Source organism: Lathyrus oleraceus, chromosome 5, assembly GCF_024323335.1.
Source record: "Lathyrus oleraceus cultivar Zhongwan6 chromosome 5, CAAS_Psat_ZW6_1.0, whole genome shotgun sequence".
Lineage (NCBI taxonomy): Eukaryota > Viridiplantae > Streptophyta > Magnoliopsida > Fabales > Fabaceae > Lathyrus > Lathyrus oleraceus.
In genome coordinates, this window is record NC_066583.1 from 30,509,413 (window position 1) to 30,525,038 (window position 15,626).

Here is a 15,626-nt window from a genome sequence, read left to right on the forward strand (position 1 = left end):
TGAAGGACTTTTGTTGAGACATGTAGAGAATGTAAAGGGAAGAGAGTCAGGCTGGTTGAAATGGAAGATTATAGACCAAGCAATGTGGTTAAATTTGACACTTTAAACAGTATAGTATTGTCCGTTTTAACAATTGGGTTGCTATTAACGAGTAATAAAATCAAATTACGATTTTAAGTCATTATATTGACTATGGTCTATCATCTATGGCACGAGGATACGTTAGTCATTTTATCTTTCGATCGGTAGTGAGTTGACTATTACCTTGATGATGTACTGTGTCTTTTGCATATGTATGAATTAAGTGACTTTGCATTCATGATTTTGGGTAACATTACCATTTTATGAAAGAGAAAATTGAAAAGAATATACAGAGAAAATGAGAGAGAAACTGTTTAGGAGAGAGATAGACACAAAGTTACCGTGTCTTTGGTACCACAAATCACTCAATCTCATCCCAAAATTCAACCACACTCGTTAGAGCAAAAGCCAATATGACATTTTCAATGACATATATTTCTTTTTTCTAGCCATGAAACATATTTTAGAAATCATTTTAGATAGTAAAATTAAAAAATATATATTAAAAATTGAAATAAATCATTTATTTTGGAATATATTTTTATTCTATAAAAAAACTCTTCGATTTAGGACATTTCCAAAGCATGATTGCTTTGTGATTGCTTATCTTATAAGAGTATAAGATATATTGCTTGTTTTAATTTATTATTGGAGTTTGCTTACTTGAAACTTTAAATTGTTTGAAATTAAGGAATATTACCCAAATAGGAATAACATATTACTACTTATCATTAAAATATTATTTTTCATAGAAGAATGGACTTTGTTTCTTTACAATAACATGTAAAGTTATCATTTTTTTTATAGAATTAATATTTAAAATTTAATTAAAATTCAATTAAAAATAAATATAATTAAAGTAATATAAATTGGTAGTGTCAGTTTTAGATTGCTTATTTATAATAATCATTAGAGTAAAAAATTAGTTAAAATTGCTAATGAATTTCTTAAATGCAATGTAACAATTTAAACCTACAAAATATGACACAAACAATCAAAGATATTTTTTCCATTATACTTTTAGTTTTTTAAAGTTATGGATTCTTGAATAAAAAATCTCCCTTTATGTATGAATTTTATTCTTTCTCTTAGCCAAATATTTTGACCTTTAAATCTTCAAATCCGATTTTTTTTTCCATCTTTTCATTTGAACCAAATCTTTTCTATCACATATATATTTATTTTAAAACAAATTAGTACACATGTACCTGATTATTCGATTAGATGTATATGTATATATATTTTTTCTTCTTCTAAGTTGTTGATATAGTTTAAACTATACAATACACTTCAGGAAAAGAGACGGATTAGTTAACTTTTGTGTGTTTAGTAATGGATATAAAGTATATGTTAGCAATGGATTCTTATTTTTTTTTCTTCTTCTAAGTTGTCAAATTGACTAATTAATTAACTTTTGTGAGCGTAATAATGGATACAAACTACTAGTATATGTTAAGAACCCGTTCTAGGGAAAAGAGACTTAGCTATTGCATTTGCCAAGCAGGAGTGTGCACGTAAGACACAAAAGGAAATAGATGGAACCATTGGGCCATAACTTTAACTTCAAGAGCCTTTGTGTTGGAGGATGATGTGGAGTTTTATGACACTCTTCAATTTTCAATATTTCCAAAACATCCTTTCTAATATTTATATTTTAAATTTTATTTTTCTTTCATAATTTTTACTTTTTTAAACTTACTGAAACAAAAAATTTTATAGTTAATTTGAAATTTTCGATACTCATTTTTTCGTATTTTTTAGAATTCACGTATTCATACAAGATATTTGAAAATTTCGGTAAAAAATACCAGAAAATTCAAAAAAAATCCGGTATATATAATACCGAAAATTCTTAAAGTTTCCGTGAACAAACAAGAAGTACTAGAAATTTCCAAATTTTCGGTATACCAGAAATTTTGAGTATATTTGAAAATTCTAATAACAGAGCAGAAATTTCAATAAATACTTTAATTGTTTGGTCTAGAGCCGGCAGAGTCATCTACAGATTTATGTAGTGATTGTACGCAGTTCTTCACCACAGACAAAGTATGTTTTGTTATGTAATAAATTTAAATTAAATATTTTTTTGCCCTTATATGATATTGATAGTATACTTTTTATGTGATGTAAATGACAAATATTTGAGTCCCAATCTGAAGTATAGTATGAGCATAAATATTGACAACAACATGGTATTATAATTGTGATTGTTCGATACTACAAATGGTCAAGGAGGTAGAAAAGATAATTGAAACATGGTTGACACCTTATAAAGAAAGGTTTGTTGCGGCTTGGACTAACATAGTCACTCATTTAGGTAACACAACAACGAACAGGGTGGAGTCTGCTCATTGGAGACTAAAAAATATGTTGATTACAAGTCGGGGAGATTTGTGCCGAAGTTGGGATACTGTGAACACCATGTTGAAGTTGCAGCTTGGTTCAATCAGGATCTCATTCCAAAAAAATATTGCCAACATTAAGCATCGGTATAACACTTCATTCTATACCAACTTGCACGGTTTTGTTTCAAGGTAGTGTATACAACATATAGGGAAGGAACTAGAAAGGGTAAAATTTGTTGGTACAAGCAAAGACGCTTGTGGTTGCTTAATTAGAATAACACATGGGTTACCTTGTGCGTGTCAACTTGTCGGTTTCCAAATACAAGACAAATTTGTTCCTTTAGATCCAATTCATGTTTTTTGGAAGAAATTACACATTAAAGAGCATGATGTCAATCATAAAGATACTTGTACAAAGCTGGATTTAGAAGTAGAGTGTGAAGAGTTGAAGACATATTTCAATTCTTTGGATATTTGGGCCATAAGGTGTTGAAGAAAAAGGTTAGAAAACTAACACATCCATCCATAACTTCGATGTGTCTACCGCCGATGAAGTACAAAGCAAATAAGGGAGTTAAGAAGAGTAGAAAAGGTGAAAAGAGTGATGCGCATTATGATCCTTTATAATGGAAGTATGGTGATGGCTGGTAGGGGAGTCAAACTACAAAGAGATCATGCACGAAACCAATAGAAAGTTAACCTTCAAGTATGCTAGGTCAAAGTCAACCTTCAAGTCTGTCAGTTCAAAGTCAACCGGCCACTGCATCTTCGAGGCATCTTTACTTGTCTCAATTTTCTGGTGTCTTGCATCCATACATTGATGACATTGTTGATGTGTGTGACGATGGAAATTGTGGTTTTCGGGCTATTGCAACTTTATTTGGATGGGGAAAAGAGTCATGGTCGTTGGTTCGGATGTAGTTAGATACTCAAGTTCATCAACACCCTAAATTGTTTTTCAATTTGTTCTATGACACAGTCTCTAAAGTTAGAAATGCCTTAAAAGTAGAACACTTGAGTGTGCAAGGTTGAGAAAAATGGATGACGATTCCTGATATGGGTTACCCTATTATTAGTAGGTATAATGTCGTATTTGTCTCTCTGTCAAAGAGACTTAATATTACCTTTCTCCCTCTTACATTGGCTCCACCTATGTATACGAGCAGCCATAAAATCATTGTTGTTGGTTTTGTCAATGACAATCATTGGGTTCAGGTAAAACTCAAACCTGATAATCCATTGCCACCCGTCACTGACCGTTGGAGACAGAATTGTAATGAAGATGCAAAAGCATCAAAACCATCATATGTAGGACATATTAGACATTGAGAAGATGAAGTTGGGAAATTATCCTAAGTAGTGTTGCAATCTCGTACGTAGAACAACTTTTGTGATAAATATGTCTCTATTATATGTGATGACTTTTTAATCGAATCATTTATGTAGGCCGTTGCACCAAAAAAATTGAAATTTCATGTTTTTGAGAATTCTGGGAGTATATCGGAAATTTGGCATAGTTTGTAATTTTCGGTATTACCGGAAATTCAAATTTTTTGGGATTTTTAACATTTTACGCAAAAATCATGATTTTCGGTATAACTCTTTCAGAAAATTTGAAATTTCTGGAAGATGCTTTCCTGAAATTTGAAATTTCTAGTCCATGTCTTACAACAGCGGTAAAAACATGTAAATTCACAAAATTTCCGATACGAAACTAGAAATTTCAAAATTGTCAAAAAAATTTACAAGGATACCAAGATTATTTCACTCCAAACAAGAGGGGGGATGTCATTATTAATTGGAGGGGTGTCAAGTTAAATGGTTGGAGTTTTCTGATGGCCAATGTACATCTAGGAGGTTAGTAAGACATATATACCTTGGGATTTTATGGAAAACATATGGCCACGAATATCTTAAAAGAAGGAGTATGCTACATATGTTACAATTTATTTTATATTCTTGTTTTATATTGCTTTTAATTTTTAGTTATTTTGTTTTCTTTATCATGATGGGCTAATGAAATTTATAAATAGTGACAAGAAGATTATCACTATGTAGACTTCAAATGAAGAATATTTTATCGATGTCATTCAAGAAAATAGACTAGATGACATATTTTCTAGAGATTTCAACATAGTTGGTCACGATCTGTCAACATCATTTTTTCAGAGAGGTGACACGACAAAACAAGCACCTTATAATTAGGGAGATGATAATGACACTTCATGACGTGTCTTTTCTTCACTCTCTTCTCACCCACGTCTCCTTGGCCATGTAATTGTTACTAAAGATTAATGATTGAATATGTTGGTTGAGTTGCTCGAACTGAGGCCCTTAAAAAGTTGAAAAGACCAATAGGTCATTAACGATTCAAATTCTTCAAATTCACGAGAAGGGCGTCAAGGTAGAGCGACACATGCATAGCTTTTTTTCCATCAAAGCGTATCTCTTGTTTCTGCTCGACTCGTCCATTTTCACAGAGAACACCACATATTTTGACTCTGTATACTTGAGTATTTCATAAATCTAGATATGGTTAATGAATATGCCTGGAAATTTATTTTGCATTTATTTACTTGTATAAGAGATGAATTCTACAAAGGAGATCGAGATGAAACAACTAGTAGGATATATATGATACTTATTCCGGTAACATATTAATATAATTATTTATATTAGTATTAATATCCACTGAATGACACTTGGTTATATTCAAGTTGGATCAAATGCATATGACGTAAGGCCTGATACCTACTTGAACGAGTTCTCCACCAATTCGGGTACATGAAGGATATTCCCAAACATCCCATTATCTCTATTCCATTTATGACCACTTCACCCCAAATGAGAGGTGCCCAAATCCTGCATGGTTGGGAAACTCTACAGGGATACATGAGGTGATATTTTTAGATCACATCCATACATGATTCCCACATGGAAAGGAAAACCACCCATACCAACTAAGAATGAAGCCCTTGCAGGAGGCAGAAGGGACATGATTAGAGGAAGGTGGGACTGCGTGTGGTTTGGTCCTTGTATGTGTGCATATTTTGTTGTTCCTATTCGATTGGCCCTTGGAATTGACTACATTTTAGCAAAACAACAATTTGGAAATTGTCCAAATATTCAAGATTGGTCTACCTTGCTAAAGATGTATGAAGTTGCAGAAGGAACACATGATGTGTGCGATGCTCTAGCATGTTGGTATGACATTTGAGCCTTGTGCAACAAGTGTCAAATTGCTTCATTTTGGAGTGTGTTCTACAGAAGATTTGTTAAAGATTTTATTGTTATTGATTCAACAATATGATTAGATGATTTATTTGACAGTTGAATGAAGTTTAATTCAGATTTAAATGAAGATTTTAAATTTGAATTTGAATTAAAAGAAATCATATATTGTTGGAGATATTGAAGGAGCAAATAAATATCCAACAGATTCCGCATTAATTCTTGACGAATTCAAAGATAATATCTAAGGAGAAAAACCCAGAGTTACATTGCTATATAAGGAGTTCAAACTTACATTGTAAAACAAACACCCCCATTGAAGATCTTAAAGTGTTAGGTTTTGTGATGTGTATCCACGCCAATGCCCTAATAGGATTAGTGTAGGATATTTATGTACACCTCTATGTTTCAGTACTTGGCATATATGGTTTGTCTAGTTGAGTTGTAATCAACATTGTTTATGTACATCTATATATTTAAGTAACTTGGAATATAAGGTTTGTCTAGTTGAGTTGTAATATTCAACAGTCGTTATCTTGTAAAGATTAAAGTTGATCACCAGGGTTTAGTAGTTGTTTGCCCCTGTCACTATGATTGTGGCAGAGAAGAAAGTGAGTAGGTTCTCATATTTAGGGGGAGACTCTAAATAGAAAGTCATTGGATAGTGTTAGGATGATGCATTAAACAACATATGTTTTGTTGTTTATTGTAAGTCTAAATGTACTAAACTACTAATAATGAATTTCTTTTCTTGGGTTGTGGACTCGACCCTCGAAAATAGGTGTAGTTTCACCAAACTGGGTAAACAATTTAATTATGTTCTTTCTTGGTTTTCTTATCCATCATCTATTACTTGTTAGCATAAGTGGTTTTGGTGTAACTTGTTGAACCTGTTGTCAAAGCATCAAGTTTGACATTTGTCCTCTGAGGAACAAAATTTCATATTTGAGACTTAGTCATTCGTTAATATCTGGTGAAACTATATATAAAGACAATGGTTTCCAGACCATTGTTTATGAAATTTTAAAGGAAGCCAATACTACCTTGCAAATGAAGATGAAAATAATGATGATGATGAGGGTCAGTAGTTCACTTTCCAAGTAGTGTATATTCTTTTTATGATAATTTGGCTATAGATTGTTACTTGTTAAGCTTAATATGTTAAATTATATGTTATTTTGGATACTTTTAGCTAAATTACTACTTTAACGACATTTTCTGTTATTGTTTATGTTGGTGTAATTTAAAGGTGTTATTATAAAGAACATGAACTATAATCTTGTCAAAGACAATTTTAAATTATAGAATTCAAAATCATTATGAAATGTGTCATTTGGATTCATATTCAATAATATGAACTCAAACTAATTTTTTTTGCATGTTTAAGATTCTATAATCTAAAAGTTGTCAAGTTATTGGATTCTATTGTGTGGTTTAGATTGGATTGACACTTTTAATGGGCTAGATGCACATGAACTTGTAAAATTTGAAATGGTTCATTTGCAATTTACATAAAAATAATAAACTCTTCTTACATATACTTAGTTGTAATGAACTCAACCTAGATGTAGTTTACTACAACAAGGGGACTCATTCCCATTTGTTTAGGATCAATGTTGATGTTACGCTATCTGATATGAACGACCAACTTAATTAAATGAATCATTGTCTCAACCACCACGACATAAGAATGATGGTGAATATTGAGTATTGTTGTTTGTCAATAGTCAATGATGATGGACATGTTAAGTTCTCTAACATGCAACTTCAAAATAATGGTGACGTGAAAGCCATATTATTAATGTTGAATATTAGCACAAATTCAAACAGATTCTGCCATGTACAACTCATTATGACTGGATATAAATTGTAATTAATAGTAATTAGTTGTATTATTCTATTCTTACCTTATTTAAGACTAGCATTTATAGGGAGAATAATTATCCCTACTTCCTAGTGTAATTCATATTCCATAAATACCCTTATTTATTGTGTTACAGTTCATGTGAAATAAAAAAGCATATTTCAATATGGTATCAATCGCAAAAAGAATTCTTTAGGTTTTTTTTTGCTTCTGCTCTGTTTGTCCTTTTTTTCCATCCCACATAATATCTGACGCCATGTTTGAAACTGTGTCCCCATATTCACCCAAACATTCCTCACCCGGACCTGAAACACCTCAATTAGTCTGGACGTGCCATGCAAACCACCCTGTTCAGATCACAACAATTCGACTGAACAGTTCTAATTATCTTTTATGGTCATAATTTATTCACATGTATCTCAGGGAGAGAGGAAAGATTGATTACATCAATGGAGACAAAAAACGACCAAACAATGGAGGTGCAAACTATGATACATGGGATGGGTGCTAAAAACTCCATGGTCATGACATGGTTAGTCAACTCCATGGATAAAGAGATAGGTGCAAATTATCTCTATTATGGTACTGCAAAATAACTTTGGGAAGGTGTCTCCCGAATGTACTCTGATTTAGAAAATCAATCCCAAATCTACGAATTAACTCTCAAACTGGGAGAAATTCGTCAAGGTGAAGATTTAGTCACCAAATACTTCAATTGTCTCAAACGTATTTGGCAGGATTTGGACCTTTTCAATGAGTATAAGTGGAAATCACCTACCGACAACATGCATTACAAGAAGATGGTGGATGTTAGTCGTGTTTTCAAGTTCCTTGCAGGTCTAAATGTTGATTTTGATGAGGTTTGTGGCCGTATTCTAGGCAGAAATCCTATCCCTCCAATTGGTGAAGTTTTTTCAGAAGAGCGTCGGGGATAGAGTCTTCGGTAAGTGATGCTTGATAAAAATACAACAGTTGACACTCCACCAGTTGAAGGATCTGCCTTGGCAATTCCCCATGTCAATTGTAAACCACTTCCTAATCAACGAGGTGGAGAGAAGACTCATTTATTTTGCGACTATTATGATCACAATTACCACACTCGGGAAACTTGCTACAAACTACATGGACGACTAAACCATGGCAAGGCTGGTAAGTTTGGTAATTGTCCTATGCCCACGACCAATGAGGCTATTTCGTTTGTGAAGCTAGCGGAAATATACTCGAACATATCGCACGCTCGAACATACAACAGAGTTGCCATCGAACTTTATTTATTCCCGAAGGAAAAGGAAAACATCGATAAAACCCGAGGGAAAGAGATATGTTGGGTAAGGAAGTCAGTTATGCAAGGGGGATGTATTAGCACCCTAAGCATCCATGGTACTCCATGGGAACTGTTTTGATTATTCTCACTTGAATGGGTGTGATATCTAAAGATTACTCACAAAAGGATGTGGGAAAAGGAAAAAGAATAGATAGAGTGCTCAGTGAAGATTAGGGCCCTCATGCCTACGTATCCTCATAATGCAATGAGGAATTCAGAGCTCCGTAGTTTGAAGAACTAGTGGTGGGAGATGAAAAGAATTATAAACAAAGTATCGTCTAAACTAAAGAATTATGTTATTTGAACTCCAGCAAAGGGGGGAAAGATGAACCCAAGAGTAAGGTGAAGAACTAAGTGTTTAGGGACGGTCCAAACAGCTCTCGATTCACAAAGTGGCGCAAGAAGGAGCACAACGAGGTAGTGTATTTGGCTCAAAGGTAACTGGTATATCACATGGAGTGAACAAAGGTAGATTATGAATATATCATGGAGATGAACGGAATGAAGTGACCAAAGTCACAAAATTGAATGTTTGGTGACAAGTGACTGAAGAAGTGTAATTTGAAACCGAATGGTGGAAGTATATTGGAATCCACAGGAGAAATGGGATTTGCACCATAGAGGAAAATGATGTCTTATCCTAAAAAGAAGGAATTAAATGCCAGGGTAAGAGCCAAACAACTCTAGGTAGAAATGCAGACTATTCGCTAGGCGTCCTAAAAGGGTATATATGGAATTCCAAAAGAAGTGTGTTTCGATGTCAAAGAATTAATATGTCACTGGGTGAACAATTTATGGTCGAAGGTAGGTAATGGGCCGTGAAAGACATGAATGGTGCCCTAAGGCGGAAGGAGGAATAATTATAAGTATGCTCGCCAAGGATTCGCATCCTCATGCCTACGTATTCTCATTGTGCAATGAGAAAATCAGAGCAATCGTAGTTCGTGGAACCACGAGAATAGAGAGAGATATACACTGATGAAAAGTATGACTTGCACCAACAAAATGGTATCAAGGGAACCCACAAATGGATGGAACTTGGAATCAAAGAGTAAACATGCGTCTTAGCCAAAAACAAGATGAGTTAACTGTCTGGGTACGGTCCAAACAACTCTTGGTTCACAAGATGGACTAACACTATATCGTCCTAAGAGGGTATAAGCGGGGCCTAAGAGAAAGTATTGTTGTGTACAAGGAACAATATATCACTGGATAGGGAACAAATAGTTCGAGATCAAAGAAGAATGATATCTTGGATCCGAGAAAGAGATAGACTATGAATCGAAGAGAAAACTGACATCCTATCCAGAAGAGAATGAATTAAATGTTTGGGTACGATCCAAACAACTCTCGATTGATGAGGCGGAATGTCGCTAAATCATCCTAAAAGGATGTACACGGAGTCCAAGGAGAAGTATGGTTGATCTCAAAAATATGGTATTGATTAAATGAATGGAGAATGATTGATTGATAAATAGGGTAGCTTGCGAAGAAACTAGGTTCTCCTGCCTACATATCCTTATAGTGTAATAAGGAAGTCAAAGATTTCGTAGTTCAACCCACTAGGGCTGAAAACAAGGTGATTGAGGCAAAAGAAGAGTGATTGAATGATTGAAAGAATGGAATAGATTGAAGGTTGAGGATGCACCAAGTTCGTGCTTTACGTCGCTGTGATGAAAAGTGAAGATGATTATTGAGTTCTTTAAATTGTCGCCTTGTCGATGATGAAGAGTGAAGAGAATCTTCTTCAAACATTCCCGTTGAATCCCGAGTGACGAAGGTGAAACCCCTCCTCCAAATGCCACAACTTTTTGTTTCTTCTCTTTCCGTTAGGAAAAGAATGTCGCACTTCAAAAAAATGCGATCCCTCGCGATGGTCGCGGAAAAAATTAGTTCGAACAGAGTCGCCACCGAACTTTATTTATCCCAATAAAGGGATAGGAAAATATCGATAAAACCTTTAGGAAATGGAATAATGGTCGTCGCAACCATATTCGGGTTCGGGAGTTGATCACGCAAGGGGAAGGTATTAGCACCCATCACGTCCGTTGTACTCAACGGGAACCTTTTAGTTCTAATTTGCGAATTTGAGTGTTAATTTATATTTGTTTGTTATCTTTGGGTTATAAATATATTGAAAATAGAAATGGATGAGAACCTCAGAAAGGGAAAGGGGAGGTTTTTTATTAGTGTGCTCGCGAAGATACAACAATCTTCTGCCTACGTATCCTTGTGGTATAATAAGGAAATCAGAGCATTCGTAGTTCGGGGAACTACAGTTGGTTGGTGTTTTTAATGAACAACTGTTTAGATCGCATCCGAAAGGCTAAACGTTGGCTTGTCTACTCTCGGTGGAGGCTTAAGCACTAGTTTGTTGTGCGCATTAGAAAGGACTCAATGGTGTTCTTTCTGAAAATAGTTTTGGTCACACGGGGGTGACAAGTTGGATTAATATGTTGGATGTGTTTGATTGGTTGAGATGTTTTCAGTTGGATGACGATTACTCGGATAGTTGAGTAAGACAACTCGTATCCTAACAGTCGGGAAAGGGAATAGGAGACTCTAGACCACTTTCTTTTTCATCCTTAATTATAGAAAGGATTTGATAATAATTAAGGTGTTTTGAATGGATGACGAATACTCGGATAATCGAGTAAGACAACTCGTATCCTAATAATCGGGAAAGGGAATAGAAGACTCTAGACTACTTTCTGTTTCATCTGAGTATTTATGAAAATAAGGTTGTACATGGTCGACGTATTTTAGAATGAACGACAAGTACTTGGATGACTGAGTAAAACAACTCATATCCAAACATTTGAGAAAAGGAGTTGAAAGCTCAAAACCATCTCCTTTTTCATATAGTTTGTTAAGAAAATGATTTGATTAAGTTGTATGTTTGTGGAAAAATGACAATTGTTAGACTGACCGAGTAAGAGAACTCGTATTCAACCAATTGAGGAGAGAAGTTGAAAACTCAAAGTCAACTCCCTTTTCATTTAGCTTACTGTGAAAATAATTTGATTTTATCGGGGTTTGGAGGTTTGTAGAGGAACAACAATTATTTGACTAACCAAGTAAGAGAACTTGTATTCAAATAGTCGAGGAGAAAAAATTGAAGACTCAAAATCATCTCCCTTTTCGTTTCTTATTATAAAAGGATTTGATTTATTTGTGCTTGAGTGGATTAGAAATGACGATTATTCGACTAACCGAGTAAAAGAATTCGTGTTCAAATAATCGAGGAGAGGAGTTGAAAACTCAAAACCATCTCCTTTTTTATTCCTAAATGAAATAGTATTTAATTGTGATTAAGTATTTCAATTTAATTTTAAAAAAAGAATACTCGATGTTGGATCGAGGTTTCAAATTTGTATTTTGTGAATGAATTGAATTTATTTAGTGAGTAGTTCATCTAATCGATTAATTAAAATCGAATAGGTCTCATTGTAAAAAGTCCCAAGAGTAAGCCATATGAGGTTGATGGCGATGCTAGAAAGCAATCGACTTACAAAGGGTTTATTTTGAAAGTGGGATTGATGTTAAATCAAGAATTTTTGAAATTGGTTTGGATTAACGATGAAATTGAATTGGTTTGAAAGAATTATTGAATTGATGATGGGATACATTGGTCCATTTTTTATTAACAAAGTTATTTGACTAAAATTTAATTAAATCGTCTAACTAAGGTAATTACAATTAATTATCAAAATTACTTGATTTAAAAAAAAATAGTACAATCAAATAATTAAGTTAATTAAAATTAATTAACAAAGTCATTTGACTAAAATTTAATTAAATCGTCTAACTAAGGTAATTACAATTAATTATCAAAATTACTTGATTTAAAAAAATTAGTACAATCAAATAATTAAGTTAATTAAAATTACTTAACAAAGTCATCCAATTTGATCAAAACTTTAATTAATTGATTTTTTTAAAAAGAGAAATAAATGATAATATAAAAAATATGAAATAATCGAATTGAATCGGCCACCATATGTTCATAAACCGGTTTGTACAATGCGACAATGAAATTAGAATGTCGTATGTGAAGATCGAAACGCGGTGAAAATACAAAATTGATGTATTGAAAGGTTAATGGCATAATCATCATAATCTACACTGTTCAGAAGTCAATAACAAAGTCAAGCTATGATCTACAAATGAATAATCTAAAAAAATCAACTATATATGAAAGATAATAACTATTTAAAGTTTAATCAACTATCTAAATTATATTTTAGTTGATTAAAGGAATACCGAATTAAATAATCAAATTAAACTAACACAAGAGGGTGCAAATACGGGAAATAGGACATGTGTAATAATAATAGAAGGACCATGCCTAAACCAATTCTAATCCTAATTTATGTTAAAATGCACTAGCTAGAATTTAATTAAGTGAGTCACACATACATAAACATATTGGGGAGGAGACGTCTCCCTGTCACTTGATACATATTCTTCCATAAAAACAATAAACAACATGTGTTAACTTTTTCCAATCATAAAACAAGACCAATGTATAGAAAAAATAATTAAAATGGAATCCAAGCCACACAGTGAAAAAGAAGAAAGAAGAAAGAAAACAGATTATCTTCAGCGAAATGATTTCCTCACCATCACTTCCTCGCCTCATGAATTGTTCTCTCTCTCTCTCTCTCTCTCTCTCAAAACAAAACACTTATTCCAAACCAAAATTTTCAAATTAAATCAACTTCAGATAGAGAATTCAAACATCAACCTTATATATCAATGGAGTACGACGTAAAGGATGAAGGGTCCCGATCGGAAGAACACAAGTCGCAGTTTTAAGCAAAGGTGCAACATGATGCGGAGGCCGGCGGCGGTGATTGGGTGACTTGAAAAAAGAACCACGACGAAAATAAGAATGACGGAAAGGTCGTCGTGGAGATCAAAACCCCCTGGTTTGTGTGTAGCGACTAGGTGGTGGCTCCGTTTTAGATTACTTCTCCCTTTTTTCTTCTGATTTGTTTTGTTTGGATTCTAACTGGGTTGAGATGTTGATGTCGATTGTTGAGCTTTGTTACGGTTGTCGGTGATGGATTCACGGCGTTAAGTCGGCGACAGAAAGAAAAGTGGTTGAGATTTTATGGAGAAGAAGAACGCGATGAACGATTTTGTGCGTGAAAGGAAAATTTGTTTGGAGTTGGTTTTGGGTAATAGCCGTCAGCGATGGAGCTTTTGTTGTGGGAAGGTTGTCAGCGATTGTTGGTAAAGGGGGGAATGACGGATGACGGTTGTGCGACGGCAGTGATTTGTGGATCTGCATGTTGGAAGGTCAAAGGTTGGAGATGAAATTGGGAGGGTTTTACAAGGTGAAGAGCGGAAGGTGCGGTGGAGACGGGAAATGAAGAAAAGGAAACAGTAATCTTTTTAATTTCTTTTTTTTTGTTTTCTTTTTTCCGCAGAGAGATGGTGGAGAGAGGAGGCATATGTGAGTGGGTTGTGTCATTTAATGGTGGTAGGTGGTGTGTAGAGTGAGGGAAACGTGAGGTGAGAGAGAAAAGAAGGAGTGGGAAGTGTGAGAGGTAGCATAGTGAGCTGTCAAGTGAGTGTGTGGGAATCGTGAGAGAGAGACGTCTGGAGAGGGTAGTGTGTAGGGAGAGGAAAACGTGAGAATTATGAGTGGGTGAGGGGATAGATGGCGGCGATTGTAACTTAGTTTGGCATCAACTTAGTTTATTTGCTTTCACTATTGGCTTGGTGTACTAGCCTATGTAGCTTTTGTTCTTTTCATTTTTTCTCTTCATTCCTTATTGTAAATGCAAATGTACCTTATTAAATTTGATAAAAATGGTGGTGGTTTTGAGATATTCGGATAATTGATTATGAATTTACTAAATGGATTAAAAAGATGGATATGGGTTAAAATTGGATTTTTATTAAAATGGATGATTGAATGGTTAATTTGGATATTAATATGGATCTTAAAATTTGGATTTTGGTCATGGATAATTGTTTTGCGAATGGACCAAATGGGTTTTGGTTAAAAAGTGGATTATTGCTTTTATGGATATGGATGGAGTTTGGATAAGAAAAATGGTTCACTTATTAAAATCGATTAAATCAATCAATTCAAATAAAAAAATCACAACTTCCTGAATAAGTATGATAAAAGTGAAATGAAAACGTGGAAATTCCTATTTATTCAAACCGAATATTTTGGCGAAAGAATAAAATTAAAATGACTAACAATGAATAAAAGTCAGGCAAAAATTTGCTTGAAAAATTAAATCGGATGTACTAAAATGATCAGCACAAAATATACTTATTGAAAAAATACAACGTTTCTTTTAATTCCGAAATAAATTTTCACCGGTTAAAAAGCTCAGGCGGGTCAAAATGCAACCGAAACAGTCGCTGAAAAATATAACAGGCACACCATGTAGATGTTTGATTGGCTGCATTTTATGTTAAAACACTTACTGTACTCTGATGTCTTGACTGATGTCATGACATGCTTGAGTAGCATGCTGCAGGATTAGCTAATACAAGATTTACTGAATGTCAAATTGGATGTTATGACATTCATCCATGACAGCAGATACTGAACTATAGAATAGTTGGTTTTTCTGTTATAGCTCAGTATTGAGTTCAGTCTGTTTTTTCAGGAGAGTAGCAGACCTGGCACATAGCCTACTGTCTGAATGTCAAACTGAATGTTATGACATTCATCATTTACAGCATATACTGAATAATAGGCAGGTTGGTTTTCTACTACAGTTCAGTATTTATTTCAGTCTGTTTTTCAGGA